The 11,063-nt window shown below is 56.2% G+C and overlaps 2 long non-coding RNA genes across 2 annotated transcripts in view; one reads left to right on the top strand and one right to left on the bottom strand.

Moving 5' to 3' along the window:
* Window positions 1–8,806: 8,806 nt before the first annotated feature.
* LOC122548286 overlaps window positions 8,807–11,063 on the top strand; it is a 14,849-nt gene continuing 12,592 nt past the window's right edge. The window contains exons 1-2 of the long non-coding RNA XR_006311203.1: window positions 8,807–8,893; window positions 10,416–10,418. This is a non-coding gene — a long non-coding RNA (uncharacterized LOC122548286). The remainder of the gene's footprint in view (window positions 8,894–10,415; window positions 10,419–11,063) is intronic.
* LOC122548287 lies at window positions 10,231–10,743 on the bottom strand. Its single transcript, XR_006311204.1, has 3 exons — window positions 10,669–10,743; window positions 10,390–10,470; window positions 10,231–10,300 (listed from the first exon to the last, which is right to left on the bottom strand). It is a non-coding gene; the product is annotated as an uncharacterized LOC122548287 (long non-coding RNA).

Genomic DNA, 11,063 nt, shown 5'->3' with positions numbered 1-11,063 from the left:
ATTCCCTCACACTCCTGACTTGTGCCTTGTAGATGGTGGGACAGGCTTTGGGGTGTCAGGAGGTGAGTTACTGACCACAGGATTCCCAGGCTCTGACCTGCTCTTGTAGTCACTGTGTTTATGTGGAGGGTCCAGTTCAGTTTCTGGTCAATGGTAATCCCCAGGATGTTGATAGTAGGGGATACCGTGATGGTAAGAAGCAGTGGTTAAATTGTCTCTTGTTGATGATGGTCATAGCCTGGCATTTGTGTGATGTGAATGTTACTTACCACTTGTCAGCCCAAGCCTGGATACTGTCCAGATCTTGCTGCATTTGAACATGGGCTGCTTCGGTGTCTGAGGAATCGTGAATGGTGCTGGACGTTGTGCAATCATCAGTGAACATCCCCAGTTCAGACCTTCTGATGGAGGGAAGGTCATTGATGAAGCAGCTGGAGAGGTTTGGGCTGAGGACACTACCCTGAGGAGTTCCTGCAGAGATGGCCTGGAGACCAGCTGCTATTTTACACAGCTCCAGAATACTCTTCTGAGTCAGCCAACATATCCAACCTGCCTTCTTAGCCACTTTAAGGTCCTGAGACACAGGTTTCTGTGGATATACCCACTCAAGGCTGGTAGGTATAGGGAATGCTGGATGACTAAAGAAATTGAGGGTTTGGTTAAGAAAAAGAAGGAAGCTATATCAAGTATAGACAGGATAGATCGAGTGAATCCTTAGAAGAGTATAAAGAAAGTAGGAGTATACTTAAGAGGGAAATCAGGAGGGCAAAAAGGGGACATGAGACAACTTTGACAAATAGAATTAAGGAGAATCCAAAGGGTTTTTACAAATACATTAGGGACAAAAGGGTAACTAGGGAGAGAATAGGGCCCCTCAAAGATCAGCAAGGCAGCCTTTGTGTGGAGCCACAGAAAATGGGGGAGATACTAAATGAATATTTTGCATCAGTATTTACTGTGGAAAAGGATATGGAAGATATAGACTGTAGGGAAATAGATGGTGACATCTTGCAAAATGTCCAGATTACAGAGGAGAAAGTGCTGGATGTCTTGAAACGGTTAAAAGTGGATAAATCCCCAGGACCTGATCAGGAGTACCCGAGAACTCTGTGGGAAGCTAGAGAAGTGATTGCTGGGTGGGAAATCATGTCTCACAAACTTGATTGAGTTTTTTGAAGAAGTAACAAAGAAGATTGATGAGGGCAGAGCAGTGGATGTGATCTATACGGACTTCAGTAAGGCGTTCGACAAGGTTCCCCATGGGAGACTGATTAGCAAGGTTAGATCTCATGGAATACGGGGAGAACTACCATTTGGATACAGAACTGGCTCAAAGGTAGAAGACAGAGGGTGGTGGTGGAGGGTTGTTTTTCAGACTGGAGGCCTGTGACCAGTGGAGTGCCACAAGGATCGGTGCTGGGCCCTCTACTTTTCTTAATTTATATAAACAATTTGGATGTGAGCATAAGAGGTACACTGGATTAACACAATTACACGTGCTAACTGGTTGAAGGTGAGATATATTCGCACACAGGGATCCTCTGCAAACGAAAGGAACGTGCTTTACCCTTGTGTTTCTGTTTGTATTACCCAGGAACTTGGTTCTGCGTGGCACGGTGGCTCAGTGGTTAGCGCTGCTGCCTCACAGTCTGTGTGGAGTTTGCACATTCTCCCCGTGCCTGTGTGGGTTTCCTCCGGGTGCTCCGGATTCCTCCCACGGTCCTAACATGTGCAGGTTAGGGTGGATTGGCCATGCTAAATTGTCCCGTAGTGTCCAGGGCTGTGCAGGTTAGGGTGGATTGGCCATGGGAAATGCAGGGGTATCAGGAAGGGAGGGATGGGTCAGGGGGTTATGTGGGTCCATGTCGACTCAGTGGGCTGAATGGCCTGTTCCACACTGCAGGGACTCTGTGTCAGGGATCCCCCTGTATATTCAATGTCGCTGGCTGTGAATACCCAAGATGATTGATCTCCCAGACTGGAGCCCCATGATTTTGAGAGTGTGCCCCTAGTCCTGGAGCTTACCCCTCGGATGGAGCTGATGATGATGGTGTAAATGAAGCCGAGCGCAGCTGCTAACACCAGGCAGATAACAAATCGGCGAGCATCCCGGAACAGCTTGAAATCCACCGGCTTCGGGAAGAGAATGGATCGCACCAGCTGTCCTTTGGTGGTGAGGAAGCCTGGAGAGAGGACACGGATGGGTGGAGAGAGACAGCGATAAACTTGAGTGTGTGAGGGAGAGGGGCACCTGGCATAGCTCCCCACAAAGGGACTCAGAAATTAACACCGACCAACAGTCTGGGATATCCACCGAGAAACACCGAAACAGGCGCCCTTACTATCTTGGTCCTGGAGGCAAAAGTGAGGACTGCAGATGCTGGAGATCAGCGTCAAGATTAGTGTGGTGCTGGAAAAGCACAGCAGGTCAGGCAGCATCCAAGGAGCAGGAAAATCAACGTTTCGGGCAAAAACCCTTCATCAGGAATTCCTGATGAAGAGCTTTTGCCCGAAATGTCAATCCTCCTGCTCCTCGGATGCTGCCTGACCTGCTGTGTTTTTCCAGCACCACTCTAATCTTGACTCGGTCCTCCCCTATCCTCAAGATGCTGATGCATTGGGGGTTATTCAGCTGCCCTCTGACTTACCCTCATCAGGACCTGTGCAGGAAGGCCAAAGTTCAACCCCATCGCAACAATTTATACCCTGGGAGAGAGAGGGCACCCGATGCTCACACATGAAAGGTCATTTCTTGAAGCCTTGCGGCTTTTGTTTGAATTAGCCGGGGGTAAGGGGGGTTCAGAAGCTTTCTCCACAGCCAGGCCTCAACCAGATAGAAAGCAGCGGATGCTGGAAATCAGAAACAAAAACAAGTTGCTGGAAAAGCTCAGCAGATCTGGCGGCGTTTGTGAGAGAGAAATCAGAGTTAACATTTCAGGTCTGGTGACCCTTCCTCAGGACGCAAGGGGTCAGTGGAGCTGAAACATTAACTTGGATTTCTCTCTGACAGATGCTGCCAAACCTGCTGAGCTTTTCCAGCAACTTCTGATGTGTGCCTCAACCAATTAGCCCCCTTCTGGCTTGCGTGATGAATTGTCATGACAGGTTGAGATTTGGCATTCTTGTGATGTGTCCTGATGAGAGCAAGCTGAAAACTTTCAGTCTTTTCAGTGAAGGGGATCATCTGCAACCCCATCGATTGGAAACCACAAGGGCATCAGTTTCAGTTTGTCAGTCCCCGGGGCCAGCAGGGATTTTGTGGCAGGTTCCCACCAGTCGGGCGTCAGGACGTACCCGTGCGAATCACCACAGCCTTCACAAAGTCCTCGTAGGGTCGAACCTGAATGATCAGGGTGCCACAGAAGAGCACATGCCGCTTGTAGTCCTGCAGCCTGAAGATCGGGTCATTGTAGTTGCCTGCTTCACAGATGTCAGGCAGCGGAGTCTTGGTCACGGGCACGCTCTCTCCTGGACAGGCAAGAAGCAGAAATCAGCAGCAGGCCAAGCCAATGGCGCCCCAGGGAACCTCGTGATGAATTAGACTGGGATACTGGAGACACAGGTTCAAATCCAGTCACCAGCGCAGGACTTCAACTTGAATTAATTCCACAAATCGGGAATTGAAATCTGCTCTCTGTGAGGATGGGACCAAGGGGATAGATGAAGGCAGAATTGTCGATGTTGTGGACATGGACTTAGACCATAAGACATAGGAGTGGAAGTAAGGCCGTTCGGCCCATCGAGTCCACTCCGCAGAAAGACTTTAGCAATACCTTCAGCAAGGTTCCTCATGGTTGATTAGTTACTAAGGCTAGTTCACAAGTGATGCAGTGAGAGCAAGCCATTTAGATACAGAACTGGCTCAAAGGTAGAAGACAGAGGGGAGACAGGATGTACATGTATTTGGAAAGACTAGTGGAGTGCCACAAGGATCAGTGCTGGGTCCTCTACTTTTTGTCATTTACATAAATGATTTGGATGTGAGCATAAGAGGTACAGTTAGTAAGTTTGCAGACGACACCAAAATTGGAGGTGTAGTGGACAGCGAAGATTACAACTGGATCTTAATGAGATGGGCCAATGGGCTGAGAAGTGGCAGATGGAGTTTAATTTAGATAAATGTGAGGTGCTGCATTTTGGGAAAGCAAATCAGGGCAGGACTCATGCACTTAATGGTAAGGTCCTGGGGAGTGTTGCTGAACAAAGAGACCTTGGAGTGCAGGTTCATAGCTCCTTGAAAGTGGAGTCGCAGGTAGGTAGGATAGTGAAGGCGGCGTTTGGTATGCTTTCCGTTAGGAATCACAGACCCCCGTCCTGTCACCGTGTGGGGGAATCACAGACCCCCGTCCTGTCACCGTGTGGGGGAATCACAGACCCCCGTCCTGTCACCGTGTGGGGGAATCACAGACCCCCGTCCTGTCACCGTGTGGGGGAATCACAGACCCCCGTCCTGTCACCGTGTGGGGGAATCACAGACCCCCGTCCTGTCACCGTGTGGGGGAATCACAGACCCCCGTCCTGTCACCGTGTGGGGGAATCACAGACCCCCGTCCTGTCACCGTGTGGGGGAATCACAGACCCCCGTCCTGTCACCGTGTGGGGGAATCACAGACCCCCGTCCTGTCACCGTGTGGGGGAATCACAGACCCCCGTCCTGTCACCGTGTGGGGGAATCACAGACCCCCGTCCTGTCACCGTGTGGGGGAATCACAGACCCCCGTCCTGTCACCGTGTGGGGGAATCACAGACCCCCGTCCTGTCACCGTGTGGGGGAATCACAGACCCCCGTCCTGTCACCGTGTGGGGGAATCACAGACCCCCGTCCTGTCACCGTGTGGGGGAATCACAGACCCCCGTCCTGTCACCGTGTGGGGGAATCACAGACCCCCGTCCTGTCACCGTGTGGGGGAATCACAGACCCCCGTCCTGTCACCGTGTGGGGGAATCACAGACCCCCGTCCTGTCACCGTGTGGGGGAATCACAGACCCCCGTCCTGTCACCGTGTGGGGGAATCACAGACCCCCGTCCTGTCACCGTGTGGGGGAATCACAGACCCCCGTCCTGTCACCGTGTGGGGGAATCACAGACCCCCGTCCTGTCACCGTGTGGGGGAATCACAGACCCCCGTCCTGTCACCGTGTGGGGGAATCACAGACCCCCGTCCTGTCACCGTGTGGGGGAATCACAGACCCCCGTCCTGTCACCGTGTGGGGGAATCACAGACCCCCGTCCTGTCACCGTGTGGGGGAATCACAGACCCCCGTCCTGTCACCGTGTGGGGGAATCACAGACCCCCGTCCTGTCACCGTGTGGGGGAATCACAGACCCCCGTCCTGTCACCGTGTGGGGGAATCACAGACCCCCGTCCTGTCACCGTGTGGGGGAATCACAGACCCCCGTCCTGTCACCGTGTGGGGGAATCACAGACCCCCGTCCTGTCACCGTGTGGGGGAATCACAGACCCCCGTCCTGTCACCGTGTGGGGGAATCACAGACCCCCGTCCTGTCACCGTGTGGGGGAATCACAGACCCCCGTCCTGTCACCGTGTGGGGGAATCACAGACCCCCGTCCTGTCACCGTGTGGGGGAATCACAGACCCCCGTCCTGTCACCGTGTGGGGGAATCACAGACCCCCGTCCTGTCACCGTGTGGGGGAATCACAGACCCCCGTCCTGTCACCGTGTGGGGGAATCACAGACCCCCGTCCTGTCACCGTGTGGGGGAATCACAGACCCCCGTCCTGTCACCGTGTGGGGGAATCACAGACCCCCGTCCTGTCACCGTGTGGGGGAATCACAGACCCCCGTCCTGTCACCGTGTGGGGGAATCACAGACCCCCGTCCTGTCACCGTGTGGGGGAATCACAGACCCCCGTCCTGTCACCGTGTGGGGGAATCACAGACCCCCGTCCTGTCACCGTGTGGGGGAATCACAGACCCCCGTCCTGTCACCGTGTGGGGGAATCACAGACCCCCGTCCTGTCACCGTGTGGGGGAATCACAGACCCCCGTCCTGTCACCGTGTGGGGGAATCACAGACCCCCGTCCTGTCACCGTGTGGGGGAATCACAGACCCCCGTCCTGTCACCGTGTGGGGGAATCACAGACCCCCGTCCTGTCACCGTGTGGGGGAATCACAGACCCCCGTCCTGTCACCGTGTGGGGGAATCACAGACCCCCGTCCTGTCACCGTGTGGGGGAATCACAGACCCCCGTCCTGTCACCGTGTGGGGGAATCACAGACCCCCGTCCTGTCACCGTGTGGGGGAATCACAGACCCCCGTCCTGTCACCGTGTGGGGGAATCACAGACCCCCGTCCTGTCACCGTGTGGGGGAATCACAGACCCCCGTCCTGTCACCGTGTGGGGGAATCACAGACCCCCGTCCTGTCACCGTGTGGGGGAATCACAGACCCCCGTCCTGTCACCGTGTGGGGGAATCACAGACCCCCGTCCTGTCACCGTGTGGGGGAATCACAGACCCCCGTCCTGTCACCGTGTGGGGGAATCACAGACCCCCGTCCTGTCACCGTGTGGGGGAATCACAGACCCCCGTCCTGTCACCGTGTGGGGGAATCACAGACCCCCGTCCTGTCACCGTGTGGGGGAATCACAGACCCCCGTCCTGTCACCGTGTGGGGGAATCACAGACCCCCGTCCTGTCACCGTGTGGGGGAATCACAGACCCCCGTCCTGTCACCGTGTGGGGGAATCACAGACCCCCGTCCTGTCACCGTGTGGGGGAATCACAGACCCCCGTCCTGTCACCGTGTGGGGGAATCACAGACCCCCGTCCTGTCACCGTGTGGGGGAATCACAGACCCCCGTCCTGTCACCGTGTGGGGGAATCACAGACCCCCGTCCTGTCACCGTGTGGGGGAATCACAGACCCCCGTCCTGTCACCGTGTGGGGGAATCACAGACCCCCGTCCTGTCACCGTGTGGGGGAATCACAGACCCCCGTCCTGTCACCGTGTGGGGGAATCACAGACCCCCGTCCTGTCACCGTGTGGGGGAATCACAGACCCCCGTCCTGTCACCGTGTGGGGGAATCACAGACCCCCGTCCTGTCACCGTGTGGGGGAATCACAGACCCCCGTCCTGTCACCGTGTGGGGGAATCACAGACCCCCGTCCTGTCACCGTGTGGGGGAATCACAGACCCCCGTCCTGTCACCGTGTGGGGGAATCACAGACCCCCGTCCTGTCACCGTGTGGGGGAATCACAGACCCCCGTCCTGTCACCGTGTGGGGGAATCACAGACCCCCGTCCTGTCACCGTGTGGGGGAATCACAGACCCCCGTCCTGTCACCGTGTGGGGGAATCACAGACCCCCGTCCTGTCACCGTGTGGGGGAATCACAGACCCCCGTCCTGTCACCGTGTGGGGGAATCACAGACCCCCGTCCTGTCACCGTGTGGGGGAATCACAGACCCCCGTCCTGTCACCGTGTGGGGGAATCACAGACCCCCGTCCTGTCACCGTGTGGGGGAATCACAGACCCCCGTCCTGTCACCGTGTGGGGGAATCACAGACCCCCGTCCTGTCACCGTGTGGGGGAATCACAGACCCCCGTCCTGTCACCGTGTGGGGGAATCACAGACCCCCGTCCTGTCACCGTGTGGGGGAATCACAGACCCCCGTCCTGTCACCGTGTGGGGGAATCACAGACCCCCGTCCTGTCACCGTGTGGGGGAATCACAGACCCCCGTCCTGTCACCGTGTGGGGGAATCACAGACCCCCGTCCTGTCACCGTGTGGGGGAATCACAGACCCCCGTCCTGTCACCGTGTGGGGGAATCACAGACCCCCGTCCTGTCACCGTGTGGGGGAATCACAGACCCCCGTCCTGTCACCGTGTGGGGGAATCACAGACCCCCGTCCTGTCACCGTGTGGGGGAATCACAGACCCCCGTCCTGTCACCGTGTGGGGGAATCACAGACCCCCGTCCTGTCACCGTGTGGGGGAATCACAGACCCCCGTCCTGTCACCGTGTGGGGGAATCACAGACCCCCGTCCTGTCACCGTGTGGGGGAATCACAGACCCCCGTCCTGTCACCGTGTGGGGGAATCACAGACACAGACCCCCGTCCCCTCACCGTGTGGGGAATCACAGACACAGACCCCCGTCCCGTCACCGTGTGGGGGGAATCACAGACACAGACCCCCGTCCTGTCATCGTGTGGGGGAATCACAGTCACAGACACCCGTCCTGTCACCGTGTGGGGGGAATCACAGACACAGACCCCCGTCCTGTCATCGTGTGGGGGAATCACAGACACAGACCCCCGTCCTGTCACCATGTGGGGGAATCACAGTCACAGACACCCGTCCTGTCATCGTGTGGGGGAATCACAGACACAGACCCCCGTCCCGTCACTGTATGGGGGAATCACAGGCACAGACCCCCGTCCCGTCACTGTATGGGGGTATCACAGGCACAGACCCCCGTCCGTCGCCGTGTGGGGGGTATCACAGACACAGGCCCCGTCCCGTCACCGTGTTGGGGAATCACAGACACAGACCCCCGTCTCGTCACCGTGTGGGGGAATCACAGACACAGACCCACGTCCGTTGCCGTGTGGGGGAATCACAGACACAGACCCCCGTCCTGTCACCGTGTGGGGGAATCACAGACACAGACCCACGTCCGTTGCCGTGTGGGGGGTATCACAGTCACAGACCCCCGTCCGTCGCTGTGTGGAGGGTATCACAGTCACAGACCCCCGTCCCGTCACTGTATGGGGGTATCACAGGCACAGACCCCCGTCCGTCGCCGTGTGGGGGGTATCACAGACACAGGCCCCGTCCCGTCACCGTGTTGGGGAATCACAGACACAGACCCCCGTCCCGTCACCGTGTTGGGGAATCACAGGCACAGACCCCCGTCCGTCGCCGTGTGGGGGGTATCACAGTCACATACCGCGACCTGTCACCGTAGTCTGGGGTGATACTCGAGTCAGTCTCACCTTCCGGGCCGTGTACAGAGACAAAGCGATCGAGCAGATACTCATCACGATGATGGCCACAGCGTAAGGGTAATATGCTTCAACAAACCACAGGATCACACTAAATGCTTGAAACGCATAGAACGGATTCAGGATCTGCAGAGAGAGCGGGCAGTGGGTAAGGATTCTGTGAGACTGTAACAGAGACAGCGGGCAGTGGGTAAGGAATCTGTGAGACTGTAACAGAGAGAGCGGGCAATGGGTAAGGAATCTCTGAGACTGTAACAGAGACAGCGGGCAGTGGGGAAGGATTCTGAGAGACTGTAGCAGAGAGCGCGGGCAATGGGTAAGGATTCTGAGAGACTGTAGCAGAGAGCGCGGGCAGTGGGTAAGGAATCTGTGAGACTGTAACAGTGAGAGCGGGCAGTGGGTAAGGATTCTGTGAGACTGTAACAGAGAGAGCGGGCAGTGGGTAAGGATTCTGTGAGACTGTAACAGTGAGAGCGGGCTGTGGGTATGGATTCTGTGAGACTGTAACAGAGAGTGCGGGCAGTGGGTAAGGAATCTGTGAGACTGTAACAGAGAGAGTGGGCAGTGGGTAAGGATTCTCAGACTGTAACAGGGAGAGCGGGCAGTGGGTAAGGATTCTCTGAGACTGTAACAGAGACAGCGGGCAGTGGGGATGGTGAGTTCACCTGTGGACACCTGGTCAATATTAACCCTTTAACATAATTTGAAAAAGAAAATTTGCTCTTACTCATTTTTTTTTCGTTCTCTTATGGGATGTGGGTGTCACTGGCTGGGCCCAGCATTTCTTGCCCCGTCCCTAGTTGCCCCCCTTGAGAAGGTGGGGGTGAGCTGCCTTCCTGGCCTGCTGCAGTCCATGTGCTGTAGGGTAGACCCACAATGTCCCTGAGGGAGGGAATCCCAGGATTCTGACCCAGCCACACTGAGGGAACGGCGATGTATTTCCAAGTCAGGCTGGTGAGGGGCTCGGAGGGGAACTTGCAGGGGGTGGTGTTCCCATGTATCTGCTGCCCCTTGTCCTTCTAGATGGAAGTGGCCGTGGGTTTGGAAGGTGCTGCCTGAGGATCTTTGGTGAGTTTCTGCAGTGTATCTTGTAGATGGTACACACTGCTGCTACTGAGCGTCGGTGGGTGAGGGAGTGGGTGCTGAAGGGGGCACAGCGAGGGGTGTGCCAACCTGACAGTGGGACCAGCTGCCACATCTGCGTGATTGGGCTTGCGGTAGTCTTGCCAAGCAACTGGGAATTCACCCACCTCTTTCCCGAGGAGTTTCCAATACGGAGGCACTTGCACTGCTATAACATTCGGTCCGTAAATCAGCTTCCTGGGAGAAACGACAGAGAGAGTCAGTCAGAAACAGCGAGCTGGAAACCTCTGAGCCCGCAGAGACTCCGCGTTTTGTTGGAGTGCTACCTGTTCTGTGATTCCTGATAGACCAGCCCGTCGAGGTATTTGCTGTGGAGATCGGAGCAGGAGACATTTTGTTCCAGACCCCTGTGGAAAGAGACAGCAATGAGGGGCTGACACCGGCAGGAGCTGCAGAAAGAAGGAGAATCCAGGGAAGGGGAAACCGAAGTGGCGGTCCCTGATTAATGAAGGATTGATAGTCAGGACAGAGAGAATGCTCGTTCCCAGGCCCAGCCTGTCTCTTTCACAACCAAGAACAGTCCAGCCCAGGAACAGGTTTCCTACCTCAGTACGATGAAGGATCTCTTGTTCGGATCCCAGATATACCGGACACTCTGATGCTGCAAATAGCGAATCTGGGACAGGACAGAGAGAGGGACACAGCCGTCAGCAGCACTCCGGGATTACCCCTCTTTCACACTCCCTGCCCCTTTCTCGTTTCGTTTCCCCCGAGAGAAGATAAAGAGATAGCCAGGCAGGATAACACTGCGAGATCTCAGACAGGAACTGCAACAGATCAGACAATGTTCAATTCTCACTCCCACAGTACTGACCCTCCAACAGTGTGGCCCCGAAACCTTCTCCGTATCTCTGTAACCCCGTCCAGCCCCTACACCCCCTTCCTATCTCTGTAACCCCCTACATCCTCCCATCTCTGTCACCTCCTCCAGCTCTAAACC

The sequence above is a fragment of the Chiloscyllium plagiosum genome, unplaced genomic scaffold, assembly GCF_004010195.1.
Source record: "Chiloscyllium plagiosum isolate BGI_BamShark_2017 unplaced genomic scaffold, ASM401019v2 scaf_3749, whole genome shotgun sequence".
NCBI classification, from domain to species: Eukaryota; Metazoa; Chordata; class Chondrichthyes; order Orectolobiformes; family Hemiscylliidae; genus Chiloscyllium; species Chiloscyllium plagiosum.
The sequence above is the reverse complement of the archived record's forward strand: the minus strand, read 5'-3'. Positions and strand labels throughout refer to the sequence as shown.